Source organism: Eumetopias jubatus, unplaced genomic scaffold (genome assembly GCF_037043125.1).
Source record: "Eumetopias jubatus isolate StellerSeaLion01/CBP00866 unplaced genomic scaffold, mEumJub1_p1.0 scaffold_14, whole genome shotgun sequence".
Lineage (NCBI taxonomy): Eukaryota > Metazoa > Chordata > Mammalia > Carnivora > Otariidae > Eumetopias > Eumetopias jubatus.
Window position 1 is genome coordinate 102,600,575 of NW_028274820.1, and position 16,000 is coordinate 102,616,574.

The following is a 16,000-nucleotide window of genomic DNA, read 5'->3' on the forward strand; positions in this document are numbered from 1 at the left end:
GCTCGCCATTCCGGAACTTTCCAGCAAGGGTCAAGCTTCTGCCTTTTCCCCCAGTCTCTTACTATGAAAACTGTCAAACATACAGAAAGTTGGAGGGGAGTTTGCAGTGCAAACTCATATATCAGTCACTTAGACTCTACAACGAACATTTTACGAGGTCTGCCTTATCGACCCCTTTCTCCGTTTTGTTTTTTATGCATTTCAAGGCAAGTTGTAGACATGTATACACTTCAGCACACATCTTATTAAGTAGAGTTCCATATTTGTTTTTGGTTCTTTGGTTTTCCCCTTTGAGATGGAATTAACCTACAAGGAAATGTACAAATCAGAGCTGTGTGTATTGGTTTTCTTGTTGCTGGAACAAATCCTCACACACTTAGTGTCTTAAAACAAAGGTATTCTCCTATAGAGAATTCTGGGGGTTAGAAGTCCAAAATCAGACTGGACCAAAGTCAAGGTGTGAGCAGTTCAATCCTTCTGTAGGCTGTGAGCAGACAATCTACTTCCTTGCCATCTTCATCTTCTAGAGCATTCCTTGGCTCGTGCCCCCTTCCTCCAATAGCTCCAACCTCTTGCTCTCAGAGCCCCATTTCCTCTGGCCTCTTGCCTCCCTTTTCTGAGGACTCCATGGTTACACCTGGATGATCCAGGTTACACCTGGTTACACCTGGACAAGCCCCCATCTCCGTGTCCTTAACTTAATCACAGCTGTGCTGTTCCTTTTGCTCCATAAAGTTATTTATTCACAGGTTCTGAGGATTAGGGTGCAGTCATCTCGGAGAGCCATTTTTCAGCCTAGCACATGCACCATTTAATGAGTTTTTCCAAACGCATACACCTGTGTAAGCCAACCCCCCGTCGAGACATGGAACATTCCCATCAGCCCCTGAAAGTTCCCTCATACCTCCTCCTGGCCAGTGCCCTCTCCCACTCCCACTGCCCAGAGGCAACCACTGTTCAGATGTTTGGCCCCTCTTAGAAACTCCTAGGAATGGAGGAGGAACGGTATTTTGTCCTTTCGTATCTGGCGTCTTCCACACGGACGTCACTGAGATTTACCCATATCAAAGGGGTCAGTACCACTCTGTTCCTTTTTATTACTGAGCAATCTTCTATCATATGAATTAACCACCATCGGTTTATCCATTCACCTGTTGATGGACTTCGAGCTATTTCCACTTTTTTTTGTCTGTCTGTACTTTTGGAACAGCTGCTGACCGCACTCCTTCAGCCCATAGCAGCCACCCGCCCCTGCATCGGCTCCTCTCACACGCAATCAGCCCCACATTCATCGGCCTCACAAAGACTGTCCTCCTTCAAGGCCCAGCACAAAAGGCTACCCCCTCGGGAGCATTTGGTAAACCCCTGCCCCACCCCCAGACCAGTGGACCAACCGTCCCTTCTCCGTACCCTGGGCACATTTCGGTCTCTGCCTCTGACCATGTGTGACCCTTACTTGTCTGCAGGCCCCTGTGTCCTCACTGAGGACCACATCCCCAAGAGCAGAGGCCAGAGCGTTTGTATTTGCACATGGAACGATGCCTTAGGTCTGTGTGATGGCCTCCGGTCACCGTTTTCCCGGTCAGTGACTATCCAGAGGGGAGTTCCAGGTTCTGGCTGCCTTGGTTGGAAACCAAAACCCTAAAGATCACAGATGCAGGGAGGGGTTCTCAAGGACAAAGCAGGTTGGACAGTCTCTCGTGAGACCGGGGGGCACCGCGGAGCTCAAGCCCCTAGAACAGGAAGACCCTCTCGACATCCTGTGCCCTTGTCAGTGACAGCCTAAGGGCAAACCCAGGATAAAGCAGAATTGTGGCCCATTTCCTGAGCAACAGAAAAACCCAGTGATTAGAGAAACTCTGGGAGATATTCTTGGCATGGGAACCCATAAAGGGATTCGCCAACCTGATAACCAAAAGGCACAACGTAGCCAAGACCTTGCTTCTTGGGGTAAGTATCAGAGCCCCATAGCAGAGAAGCCTTTTCTACCCTGAGCGCTCGCAAATTTCCAAAGCCACGGAGGCCTACGGAAAACACTGGCTTATCAGCCCCTACAATTCTGGAAAAAACCTTGAATTGTGTCCAAAACAGAGGCAGCCTGCTAACAGACCTGAACCCACATTGGGCGGACCATTCAGCTCACGCACAGGGAAGTTAGCACTGTTCCTCGGGGGAACGGGCTGGAGCTCTGGCCAAGTGGCACAAGTGAAGACTCCACCAGGTGTTCCTGCTGGTGCACCTTTAGACCCCTACTGTTGGGCCCTTCAGCTACCTGCTCTGTCTGGTCCAGAATGGAGACCAGGAGCTTGAAAAGGAGGCCTCCCATGGATGGAATCTGGATTTGTCTGGGACAGATTCCGATGGCTTAAGATCAGAAATGAAGCACCTGTTTAGGTGCGAGCGAGTGTCTAATCCTACCCAAAAGCGCTAATTTTTCAGACTTGGGCCCTGCCTTCTAGGAAAAATTATAATGCCATTGAGATAGTAAGAGATATACTTGAATAAATGATACACTGAAACATTTGAAGAATTTTTTAAGTATGCATAAGCAAAGGCAGGAGCACGCGTACTAGCGCAGTGGGTCTTTTTGCTCACGCTCACCCTAACATAAACACAAAAGCTTCTTTCCAGAAACAAACTTGGAAGGGCTACTCATGCTGTCGAAGTGGGCTCAAGATAGGACTCTGGTACAGGACAGTGCCAATTGCCCCTTATAGGGCTTGACACCACTTTGTCATAAGGAAGAAATGTTCTTCAGGGATGACTGCAGGTTCCAGAGACAGAGAGACCCAAGTGAAAATCTAGCTGTGTCTCGGGATGCTGCCTATCGGCAGGATCGTGTCTAGGATAAAATAAGACCAATGCACATGGAGTCCCAACCACAGTGGTGCCTGGGCCTCTGTGAGTGGTGGGCATGCTAGCGGGTCCTCCCTCCTTAGTAAGACACAGAACTTCCCACACTAACTGTGGAGAAGGGCTGACCTGTGGCCTGCCTATCCCCTAAGGGCCCGCTCCTTTAGGTTCCCTGCCTGCAAGGCCCGCTTCCCTTCAACGAGAACACATGAACCCTTACCTCGCTTCCCCTTCACACAGCTCACTCAGGGAACCTTGTAAAACAAAACGGTGCCAGATCCTAGTGCGAAACAAAGCGAGGACAGGGACAGAACCTGGTGCACCAAGCATGGGTGTCGGTCCTGCAGAACCAGAGCCCGTGAAACCCCCTCTCATTCTGTTCTCTCTGAGCCCAGCACTACCACCACCACCCTCCCCGGCCCTAAGATATTGCCTAGCGGTCTGGCTGTCGGTCTGAGCTGCTTGCCTGGGCCTCATCCAGCCCCAGACTGGTGTGGAAATGTATGATAATATATCATCTTCCACCTTTAGCAAAAAGCCAATAAGAATAGGGGCAATAGTCGTGATAATAAGAGAAGTCTCTAAGCTGGAGAGGAAGCACCTGGGGCACAAGCTTGGCGGGCGAGGAGCCTGACAGATACTCCTGCCTTGCATGGTGCTGGTCACAGACCGGAGTGTGGGGTCTCAGGTTGCCCCCAGGGCTTCCTGCCCGGCCCGCTGCCTTCTGCCGTGTGGTGGGCTCAGCATCTTCTCCCTCAATCCTTCGGTCCCCAGCCCCCCTCTAGACTCACATGCCGTAACTTTGCAAGTGGGTGCTTTCTAGCCTGGCACCCCTTGCTTCAGCAAATGGGGAGTTGTTTAGGGGGAATGGGGCAAAAAGAGCAAAGCAGTCAAGGTAATGAATTGGAGCCAGCAAGGGTCAGCTCAGAAGCAGGTATCTGAGACTTTGGCCTCATTAGCTGTTTCCCTGTTTGCCGCTGCCACCCATCTGCCCCGAACATCTCCTCCTGCCCCCTGACCTGAGTCCCTCTGCAATTCAGCCTCACCCCTTAATCTTACCAACCCCGATCCTCTCCCTTCATTCCTGCGCTGCACTCGCCTGGCTGCCCTCCAACCTGTCTCCCTGCCCTACCCCTCTTTGGCCTTCTGAATCCAGGTTTAAACCTTGACCTTCTAAAGCCAGAACTAGCTACATACATTGCACAATCCAGCATCAAGTGAAAATGCAGGGCCCGTGTTCAAAGTTAAGAATTTCAGGACAGTGCTAGTAGTAGGAGCATAGGTAAAGTGCGGGGCCCTTCTGAGGGTGGGACCCTGGAGGACCACACAGGTCCTATGTCCTTGAAGCCTGAGCTGACTCGCACCACTCTCAGCTGTCCTCGTCCTAAGGGGCCTGTAACATCTTATAAAGACTCCCCCCACAGTTGATCACCCCATTCTCCATCCATGTGATCATCTTAATAGTAACCTGGTTGAGGGACTGGCTCAAACTAAAGAGCATCTAGAAACCATCAACAAAATGAAAAGGCAACTTAAGGTGTGAGAGAAATTATTTGCAAATCATAAATCTAATAAGAGGTTAATATCCACAATATACAGAGAACTCACACAACTCAGTAACAACAACAACAACAACAACAAATCTGATATAAAAATGAGCAGAGAGGCTCCTGGGTGGCCCAGTTGGTTAAGCGTCTGCCTTCGGCTCAGGTCATGATCTCAGAGTCCTGGAATCGAGCCCCGCATCGGGCTCCCCCTGCTCTGTGGGGAGTCTGCTTCTCCCTCTCCCACGCCCCCTGCTTGTGTTCCCTCTCTCGCTGTGTCTCTTTCTGTCAAATAAATAAAATCTTAAAAAAAAAAACCCACAATGAGATACCACTTTATACCTGTTAGAATGGCTGTCATCAAGAAGACAAGTGTTGGGAAGGACCCCTTGTGCACTGTTGGTGGTGATATAAGTTGGTGCAGCCCCCGTCATGGAAAACAGTATGGAGGTTCCTCAAAAAATTAAAAATACAACTACCTTATGATCCAGCAATCCCAATTCTGGGTATAAGTCCAAAGGTAATGAAATCAGGATCTTGAAGGTATATTTGCACCCCTATGTTTTTTTCACTATTATTCACGATAGCCAAGCTGTGGATACAACCCAAATATCCATCACCAGATGACTAGATAAAGAAGATGTGGTATGTGTGTGCATGAGTATTTTTATATTCCATTGTGTTTGTGTGTGTGTGTGTATACAATAGAATATTTTTCAGCCACAAGAAAGAAGGAAATCCTACCATTCGTGACAACATGGTTGGACCTTGAGACCATTACACTCAGTGAAGTAAATCAGACAGAGAAGGACAAATACTGTATGATCTCACTTATATGTGGAATCTAAAAAATCCAAACTCGTAGAAACAGAGAGTAGAATGGGGGTTGTCAGGGGTAGGGAGAATGGGGAGATGTTGGCTGGGGGTAAAAACTGCCAGTTAAAAGGTGAATAAGTCCTGGGGATCTTGTGATTATAGATAACAATGCCGTACCATATACCTACAAGTCGCCAAGAGAGGAGATCTTAAATGTTCTCACCACGAAAAAGAAAAAGAAATGGTAGTTCTGTGATGTGATGTGGGTGCTTAGCTAAGGCTACAGTGGTCAGCGGATTGTAATATTTAAGTGCATCAAATCAACACACTGTACATCTTAAACTTACACAGTGCTGTATGTTAATTATATCTCCATAAAGCTGGGGAAAATAGTAACGTAGCTGAAACCTCACCATGTAGCATGTTTTTTTCTTAGACTGCCAACAGCAATTTATCAAAACTCTTCTGATATCTGGGTTTCTAATGTCTCTTCCATCACCCTGATGCACAAGATCCATCCATTCATTCACTCTGAAAACAAAACAGGAGTGCCCATGGGGTGCCAGGCACTGTACTGGTTTCCTGTATATTTGAAGAAATGAGGATGCCTGCTTGAGTCCCTGACCTCAAGGAGCCGGTAGAGGAGGCGAGGCTGTGGCCGGACAGCCGGCAAAGTGGCAGCAGAATGCAGTGTGGGAGCGGGACCCCGCCCTGGAGGCAACGAGAAGTCACAGCTGCCTGGAGAGCGGAGGACAGGTTGAGGGAGGGGCTGTGGTGCTGAGCCTGGGCTGCAGCAGCTGGGTAAGTGAAGGAGGAGAGAGAGGCTTTCAGGCAAGGGAACAAAGGGGCAGAGGCCAGGAGTTGCCCGCCCCCCCCCCACCAGCCTGGCATGGTTCCGTGGCTGGACTGCGGGACCGGGAGGTGCCTGGGAGATCAGGGGTGTACCACGAACGAGAAGATGTTCTCACAAAAGTTGGAAGACAGAGTGGGAGATCCAGGTGCAGGAGGGGGGAGGCTGTCCCCGCTTCCAGGTACAAATCAGGAGGGTTTAACACAGGCCAGCGGTTCTCTGCAGGAGGGCATTTTTGCCCCCCAGGAGATACAGGCGCGCCTGGGAGATGTTGCGGGTTCGGTGCCAGACCCCTGCAGGGAAGCTAATAGTCAATAAAGCGGGTCTAAGGAATGTTTTGGTTTCCCAGTGCGTGCGGGTTACGAGCGCGCTGCGGCGGTCTGCGGGCTGTGCAGTAGCATTACGTCCGCAACGACCACGTGCAGGCCTCGGTTGGACGAGCCCTCCCTGCGAACGTGCTGCCCGCCCCCCGGAGCGGTCAGCGGGTCGGTCTTCCCGCGGGTGGAGGGTGTGGGCGCCGCCGCCGGCCGCTGAGCCCTCCGGGTGCTGGGCGCTGGAGGCTGCTTCAGACCACCGTGCGGTTCGCCGCCCCGACGGCTCGCCCGTCACGCGCGCTTTCTCCGCGGCGGCCGCGGCCGCCCGGGGGCCCGTCACCCCCCAGGACAGCTGCCTTCGGAATGGGAGTCGGTCCTCTCCGGCCCCGCCGCCGCCTCATCAGCCGAGCTGCTGTCCTGTGCTGGCTCCTTCTTCGTCTCCCCCCGCCCCGGGGAGGGGACTCGGGCAACCCCGTGCTTTGCTCGTCCCGGAGCAGCACCTGCTCGGCCGGTCCGGTCCCGTTTGCTCCTGAGCTTGCGGCACGTCGGTCCCCGCTTCAGGCCGCGCTCCCCGTTCTGCTCTCCCGCTGCCGCTTTGTCGTCCCGGTTCTAGAGCACAGGCGGAGCCGACGTAGCCTCGTTCTTCAGCCCCCGACGGGTTTCAGGACGGTCCCCGAGCGCCGGCTTCAACTTCAGGTCACCGGCCGCGTTAGCCCCGCACCAGAGGGCGGCCTGTCCTTCGGGGCTTGGCAGCCGGGCGCTGCCTTCTCCTCTCCGGCTGTGGAGGTCCCGGCTGACATCTTCTTCCCAGAGAAGGCTGCTCCGTCTACGCTGAAAATCTGGTGTTTAGCGCGGCCCCCTTCATCGCGTAGCTTAGCTAGACCTTCTGGAAAGCCGGCCGCTTCGCCGCGCTCTGCCGTGTTACGGAGACGGCTTCTTTCCCGGAGCCTCCTGCGCCAGCCTCCGCCAGCGTCAGGTTTCCTTCCGCGGGTCTCCCCTCCCGGCCGCCCTCGACCGGAGGAGAGTCGGGCCTTGCTCTGGATTAGGCTTTGGCTCAAGGGAATGTGTGGCCGGTGTGGGCTCCTGTCCAGACCACTGTCCCCGTCCCCAGGCCAGCGGTAAGGCTGTTTCGCTTTCTTACCCTTCGTGCGTTCGCTGAAGTAGCACTTTTTGTTTTTAAGTTTATCAATCTTCTACACCCAACATGGGGCTCGAACTCACGACTCCAAGACCGAGGGTCGCACCCTCTTCCGACCGAGCCAGCCGGGCGCCCTTGGAGTAGCACTTCTAATTTCCTGCGAGACCTTTCCCTTTGCACCGACCACTTGGCTCACTGAGGGAAGAGGTCTGGCTTCCGGCGTATCTTGCTCTTCAACATGCCTTCCTCCCTGGGCTTCATCGGTTCTCGTTTTTGATTTAAAGGGAGACCTGCGACTCTTCCTTTCCCTCGAACACCTAGAGGCCACTGTCGGGTTATTAACCCGGGACTAGGGAGGTCGTGGGGGGGGGGGAACAGCTGGTCGGTGGAGCAGTCACAACGCGCATGACGTTTCTCCGTCACCTCCATCCCCACCTGTGGGTGCGGTTCGTGCGCCCCCAACAATCACAGTAGTAACATCCACGGTCACCGATGACAGATCACCGTAGCGCATGTAATAATAATGGAAACATTGGAAATACTGTGAGAATTACCAAAATCTCACCTAGAAACACAAAGTGAGCAAATGCTGTTGGAAAGATGGCACCAACAGACTCGCTGGAGGCAGGGCTGCCGCACACCTTCGGTGTGTGAAACACGCAACGTCCGCAAAGGGCAATAGAGCCAAGCGCAGCAAAGCAAATAGGTCTATATTTGTCAATGTCCGAGGGCATTTTTGGTTGTCACAGCGGGGTGGTGGGTGGGCGGGGGTCCTGCCGCATCCGGGGAGCAGAGGCCCGGGATGCAGGCCCCTGTGGAGTTCTGGCTTTCCTGCAGAAAAAAAATCCCCCTCTCTAGATCGTCTCCAATGATCTCTGGTGTGTTGTAACTTTCTGGAAACAAAATATCAAGATTTAGCAATGGGAAAATTGTGAGCTGTGACTTCTGGCCAACCGACTGGGAGCACTGGATCCAGCTTCATGGATTACGCTGCCCCTCCCCACCAGACTGGACTTCCTGTCCCCTACAACATCATCCCCAAAGTCCTGCACCTTTAAGAGAGGCAGGTGGCCCAGAACTTAAGGGACAGTCTGTGCCCAAGTCTTATCTGTAACTGTTACCAATCATTAACCCCAAGAAGAGACAGACTTACTTCAGCAATCAAGGTCACCCACAACAGGGAGGGACCAGCAGTCAGACACAGAGCACGGTGAGTCGGAAAAAGAGCTGGTAGCAAAGCGATGAGCCTGAATTCCAGAAGTTCACACCTCCGTTCCCCCACCTGAGTCAAAACCAACCAGTTCCCCCACCGAAGTCAAAACCAAGGGCTCACTCAGCCCTTCTGCCCCAAGGATTCCCTTTGACTCCGTTTCCTTGGGGTCATTCTTAAAGGCACGTCCTTCCACCCATGGTGTCCACGGCAGGCCCTCAGGCCTGTCCCCATCCCCACATTTCTACAGGAGTGCACAATGTGGCCGTCACCTTGTCCACACCCTCCTGGACATCTCCCCCACCGCCTTCCTGGGTGCAATGCCCGATTCCACCTAGGACCCCCACCCTGCTCAGGGCCCTGGCAACACATTACCTGTCTCAGCCCTGCGGCTCTGCTTCTACCTGTCCCCTGCCCAGGGCCCCCTCCTCCTCTATGCGGGCTCTTCTCTGTGAGCCTGCAAGTCAGCAGCCCAGAGCTCAGGGCTCAGAATTCACTCACCTGCCACGAACTCACATCTGCAAGGTGGGACATGTCAAGAGGCTGTGCTGGGTTGAATCATGTCCCCCAGATTTCATGTCCTTCCCGGAACCTCAGACTCTGACCTTATTTGGAAATAGGGTCACCACAGGCATAACTAGTTAAGATGAAGTAGGGCAGGCCCTTAATTCAGTAACTGGTGTCTTTCTTTAAAAGAGGAGGGACACACAGAGACACAGACACACAGAGAACATCATGGGACCACGGGGGCAGAGACGGGATGATGTGTCTACCAGCCAAGGAACCAAGAGATGCCAAGGATTGACAGCAACACGAGAAGCTGGAGGAGGTCAGGGCTCCCCTAGGGCCTTCAGAGGGAGCCCTGTCCTGCCAACACCTTGATTTCAGACTCCAACCTTCACAACTGTTGAAACAACAAAACTGTTGTTGTAAGCCCCCCAGTTGTGGTGCTTGGCTATGGTGCCCCTGGGAACATGGCGCAGAGGAGACAAAGCCCCAGACCTCGAGAGGCTCGCAGTCCCGAGGAGCATCTCTTTCCAAACTCCGACAGGATTCACCATCGGGCATAACTCATGTCGCACTTCTTCTGGGCTACCTTGTATTATTACTGCTCTTTCAATGTACATTTTAGGTGCTCCTTTAAATAAAAAGTGAGATCCATGCTTGGGTGTCCCACCTCCCTGCCTGTATGCAAAGCTGCTCCTTGCCCTCACCATCCTTCCTCCCCCAGGTGGGGGAACTGCAGTGGGTCCTGCCCCCGAGCGTCTCCAGCCTGGGGTGATAACCTGCAGCCTCTCACATTTCTTCTCAGACCCTTCTGTTATTTATTTATAGACATCCACTGCGGAATTAAGCATCATCACTGGCCATATCAGGCCTCTCTTGTCTCTCTTATGTATGTACACACCGACATTCGGATGCATGAATGTGTCCGTGTGTACATGGGTGCAAGCATATGTATGCATACATGTGCGTGTGCGTGTGCGTGTGCGTGTGTGTGTGTGTGTGTGTTTTCCACCCTTCCCCAGCAACAGTTCTCATGTATCTGTGTATATCCTTTATTTTTTGTCTCTGTTCCTGAAAATGTGTCAGGTTGCTTCTGGTGCTGGTGTTTTGATTTATGTCATGGTATCATGCTGTATCATTCATCTTGTCTCTTCCTACATTCCTAAAGCCCACCCCAGGGAGTTGCTGTGTGGACACCCACCAGCTGCGCAGTACCCCCACGGTGTGCACTGCTTGCCACTCGCTGGCCTGGCGATGGACCCCCAGGCGGCCTCTGGCTCCCCAGCTTCACCACGGTGTGTGTCTGTGTCCCGCGTGGTGCATCTGCGTGAGAATCTCTCTGGCATATATGCCCAAAGCAGCATGACTCCGTCCTGTGGGGTGGGCTACTGGCTCAGGGCCCGCATACGGGGCCAGCCCTCCAGCGGGCCGGGTCCTCGGCCTGCCTCCCCACAAGCTTGGCTTGAGCTTCACATCTCACCGCGTTGCTGCCAGCACTGGGTATCATCCAGCTTTCTCATTTCTGCCAGCAATGGGTATAAAATGAGATCTCGTCAAATAATTGCATTGTTCTAATAGCCACCACCTTGGAGCATCTTCTTCTGTGCCCTTGGGCCTTTTTGGTTTCCTCTTGTGTAAGCGGCCTTGAGATTCTTTGCTTGTGTTTCCAGTGGGACTGCTTCCTCTTTCTGGCTGATTTGTAGGCTTTCCTAGTGTGTTCTAGATATAGTCCCTCTCACTTAAAAAAAAAAAAATAGCTCTCTGGAATTATTCACATACCATACAATTCACCCAGAAAGTGAATCATCAATGGACTTTAGTATATTCACAGAAATGAGTAACCCTCCCCACCATCAATTTTAGAACATTGTCATCCCCTCAAAAGGAAACTCTATGCCATTAGCTATCACTCCCCCCTTCCCCTGCTGCCCAGCCCTAGGGGACCATTAACCTACTTTCTGCCTCTGTAGATTAGCCTATTCTGGACGTTTAATTTGAGCGGAATCATATAATTTGTAGTCTTTTCTAACTGGCTTCTTTCATTTAGCAGAATGTCTTTTTTAAAGATTTTACTTATTTATTTATTTGACAGAGAAGGAGAGAGAGAGCACACAAGCAGAGGCAGGGGGAGAAGCAGACTCCCCGCCGAGCAGGGAGCCCGATGCAGGGCTCGATCCCAGGACCCTGGGATCATGACCGGAGCCGAAGGCAGACGCTTAACGACCGAGCCACCCAGGCGCCCCTGCAGAATGGTTTTAAGGTTCATCCACATTGTAGCGTGAATCAGCACTTCACTCTGTTTCAGTGCCAGATAGCATTCCACCGTGTATCCATCCATCAGGTGATGGAGCTCTGGGTTGTTTCCACCTTCTGGCTACCAGGAGTAAGGGTGTGCTGAACATTTGTTCCAAGTTACAATTTGTTACAACATTTGTTACAAGAAGGCATGTTTCCATTTCTCTTGGGTCTTTACCTAGCAGTGTGGTGGCTGGATCAGATGGCAGCTCTGTGTGGAACTGTTGGAGGACGTGCCAGACTGTTCTCCACAGCAGCTGCTCCACTTACATTCCCACCAGCAGCGTGTGAGTTTTCTGACTTCTCCACATCCTCACCGACGCTTGCTGTCTGACTTGTTGATTCTCCGCACCCTAGCGGGTGTGACCTCATATCTCACTGTGATTTTGATTTGCATTTCTGTGATAACTCATAATGATGAACCATCCTTTTCCAGTGCTTTTTGACCATTTGTGCCTCTTCTTTGGAGAAATATATATATTCAGATCCTTTCCCCCGTTTTCATTGAGTTGTCGTTTTATTATTGAGTTGTGAGAGTTCTTTATATATTCTAGACAAGTCCTTTATCAGATACATGATTTGCAAATAGTTTCTCATATTCTGTGGGGTGTCTTCACTTTCTTGATGGTGTCCTTTGAAATAGAAAAGTTTATGAGGTCCAATTTATCTGTTTTTTCCTTCGGTTGTTTGTGCTTTTGAGTCATGGCTAAGAATCCCTTCTAAACCCAAGGTCAAGAAGATTTATGCCAATGTTTTCTTCTAAAAGTTTTATGGTTTGGCCTTTTACATTGAGGTCTGCAATCCATTTTGAGTTAATTTTTTGTATGGTGTGAGCTAAGGGTCAAGCTTCATTCCTTTATGTATGGTCCCTTTCTCTTCTAATCTTTACAAGTATCTTCCCCTGATCTGTCCTCACTCCATTATCTTGGATACGATGTCCTTTGTGGAACAGAAACAGACTGCACTTCTCAATGTCAAATTGTTCCTATAACTCTCTTTGGATCCAACATCTTCAAGTCTCCATGGAGTTGGTGAGCCCATAATGGAGATTAACCAAGGCTCAACCCTTCAGACCAATGAAGGAGGAAGGATGTAAGGAAAGTCATTATATAAATCATCATCTTAGCATTTAAAGCTAATCCCCTTCCTTGAAGACATCAAAGGGCCTTCTGGAATTGCAAACGGGTAACAAGTTGACTAATTATTTTCTTCTTCCTTCATCTAGCTGCCACTAAATACCAAAAGGACTTGCAGTGCAAGTAGCAGGGAGATAATGATGAGAAAGACAAAAGACAATGAAAGAACAAGCAATCAAGACTTGGTGGTCAGGGGATGATCTTCTTCCAAGCCTCATACTATTCCTGATTCTACTCTTTCCCTCTGACCAGAAGCTCCTTCCTTTGCCCATGTCTACCTTACCATCTCCCTGAGCCATATCATGCTGCAACCCACCCCTCACCTCCCGGTTTCCCCTTTTTCCCCCACTTTCTGGGCCAGAGCCCTAGCCATCCTGAGTGATTTTGTCACCAGCGAGCTCCTCCGTCCTTTCCCCATAGAGATGGCTAACAAGACCTTCTGACTAACTCAGTGGCTTCTCTCTCCCTGGCTATTCTGTCTCTGGGTCCCTATTCTACAAATGGGTCAAATCCTCTGTTGTTGATGTTGGTGTCCATCTGCACCAGCCCCAGCTTCTGCCCTTTGATCTGTTTCAGGGAGGCTACTTGCTAATAGACGTGCACTCGTGTTTATCTCTGGCCTCTGAAACTTGCCACCTGCCCTAACAGATCATGGCACAATGCAACTCGAAACAGGAGGACGATACTTGACTCTTGAGGAAGATGCTCCTGAAGCAGGAGGAATGAGAGGGAATCAGACCAAGGACAGTGGGCTTTTTGGGAAAACAGAAGTGGACCCTGGTCACTAAAGTGGTGAAGGACTGGGGATTTTCCAGACGTGGGTACCTGGAAGGGGCAACAGGAGCCCCCCAGATCACAGCAGCCAGAGCCCTGTGCACTTCCTCATGTCCCCGCCTGCTGGGGAACCCCTGAGCTGTAGGTTCCCCTCCTTGGTCAGCCCGTGCCTCACCCTGTCCCTCCCTCCAGGGTGGGGTCGATGGAGCCATAAAGCTCAAGGGGTCAGAGACAAAGCAGCAGAGGCGAACCCAGAGCAGAACACACAGGTGCGTTCTGATGGGGGAGGCCGGGGGCAGTGGACAGGGGGGCTGGAGGGAGGGGAGCATGGGAAGAAGGGCATGGAGAGAAGGGCAGGAGAAACACAGACACGGAGGGGGAGGTGAGCCAGAATGCAAGGGGCAGGAACCCAGAGGGAAGGACTCCAGGGCGCAGCACACTGGGTTGCAGGTGTAAACTGCCCAGGGACGAGATAGGAAGGGCACAGCCAGGGCCTGGATGCCATTCTTGGGGTGCTGGGGATGAGAAGTGGAGAAGAAGGGCATGTTTCACTTGTGGTCTCACTGGCCGCCAAGTTCTCCCTCCTCCAGTGGCTTCATCGCCATCGTGCACCTCACCCGCTGCCCGCTTGGACTTTGGAATAGAAGATTGTACTAGGAAAGGTAAAAGTGAAAGGAGTAGCCAAGTTCAGGTTAAAAGGACCACAGATCACCTGCACATCTCCCTCCTTAGCAAAGCAGAAAGAAATTTGGAATTAAGAGATTATAAAATAGGGATAGTGGCCATGAAAATACATGGAGGAATTTAAATGAATATTACTAAGTGAGAGAAGCCAATCTGGGAAGAGCTACATACTGTGTGATTCCAACTGTATGACATTCTGGAAAAGGCAAAACTATGGAGACACTAAAAAGATCAGTGGTTGCCAGGGGTTAGAGAGAAGGGAGGGATGAACAGGTGGACAGGTGGAGCCCAGAGGATTTTTAGGGCAGAAAAATGGCTCCGTATGATCCTATAATGATGGATGCATGTCATGGTACGTTTGTCAAACCCCATAGAACGTACACCACCAAGAGTGAACCCTAATGGAGGCTCTGGACTTTGGGTGACAACGATGTGTCAGCGTGGATTCATAGATAGTAACAAAAGTCCTACTTTGGAGAAGGATTTGTTCACTGGGGAGCGGTATATGAGTGGGGGTGGGAAGTGCTTGGGAAATCTCTGCATCTTCTCAATTTTGCTGTGATCCTAGAAATGCTCTCAAAAGCAAAATCTTGGGCGCCTGGGTGGGTCAGTCAGTTAAGCGACTGCCTTTGGCTCAGGTCATGATCCTGGAGTCCCAGGATCGAATCCCGCATTGGGCTTCCTGTTCGGCAGGGAGTCTGCTTCTCCCTCTGACCCTCTCCCCTCTTGTGCTCACTCTCTCTCTCTCTCACTCTCTCAAATAAATAAAATCTTTTAAAAAAATGTTTAAAAAAATAAAAAGCAAAATCTTGGTTGGGTTTTTTCAAAGGAGGTTTGACAAAATTTAATAACAGAACACAAGCTCACCCCATATCCTTTTGTTGGCTCTGGATTCACCCCAGCAGCCCCTAAGTGTCCCCCACGCCCTTCAGGCTGGAGAACACAGGGTCATATGAGTCCGGGACTTCCCACCAGGGCCAGCGGAGGAGACGAGACAACCAGAGGGGACTGTGTTGGCAGCCCTGGGGGTGGGAAAATGAGGCGAAGACCCTGACCACAGCCCCCCAAAATGGAAGGGAAAGGGCATAACCCCAAATGCCACCTGGGATGGCTCCACCCTGTTTGGATGTCAAGCCGCCACAACTGGAGAGCGCCACCAGAGGGGCCAAACAAGCTTCTGCCCACCAGGTCCTCACCCTCAAAGCCACAAGACTACAGCCTAATCACAGTTGAATTACTTCACATTGCTTACAATTTTTTAAATGTGTTGACATCACAGACTGTATCTTCATAGTTGACTTTTTTTTAAAGATTTTATTTATTTATTTGACACAGAGAGAGACACAGCGAGAGAGAGAACACAAGCAGTGGGGAGGGGGAGAGGGAGAAGCAGGCTTCCCGCTGAGCAGGGAGCCCGATGCGGGGCTCGATCCCAGGACCCCGGGATCATGACCTGAGCCGAAGGCAGATGCCTAACGACTGAGCCACCCAGGTGCCCCCATAATTGACTTTAAAAAAAGGAGTGTAGCTAGCATTTCCTGAGTGCTTCCTAGAAGGTGGACATTGTCCTAAATGCTTTATCCTTATTGTCCAGTTAATTTCTTACACCAGTTCTAGGAGGCACTATGGTTGTTATTTCCAGTGTAGTTGAGAAAGTGGAGGCCCAGAGAGTCTGAGCCACTTGCCCAAGGTCACACAGCTGGTCCTAGTGGGAGGTCGCACCAGCACCTGAGCCCAAGCAGCCTGACTCTGGAGTCGACTCTGTGAACTTCTACACTAAATTTCAAAATATATCTACATAAAGAGTATTGTATTGTATCAAAAAATGTAGTTTTGCTCTCAATTCCCCATGACACAATAAGCACTCCGAGGCATTTGG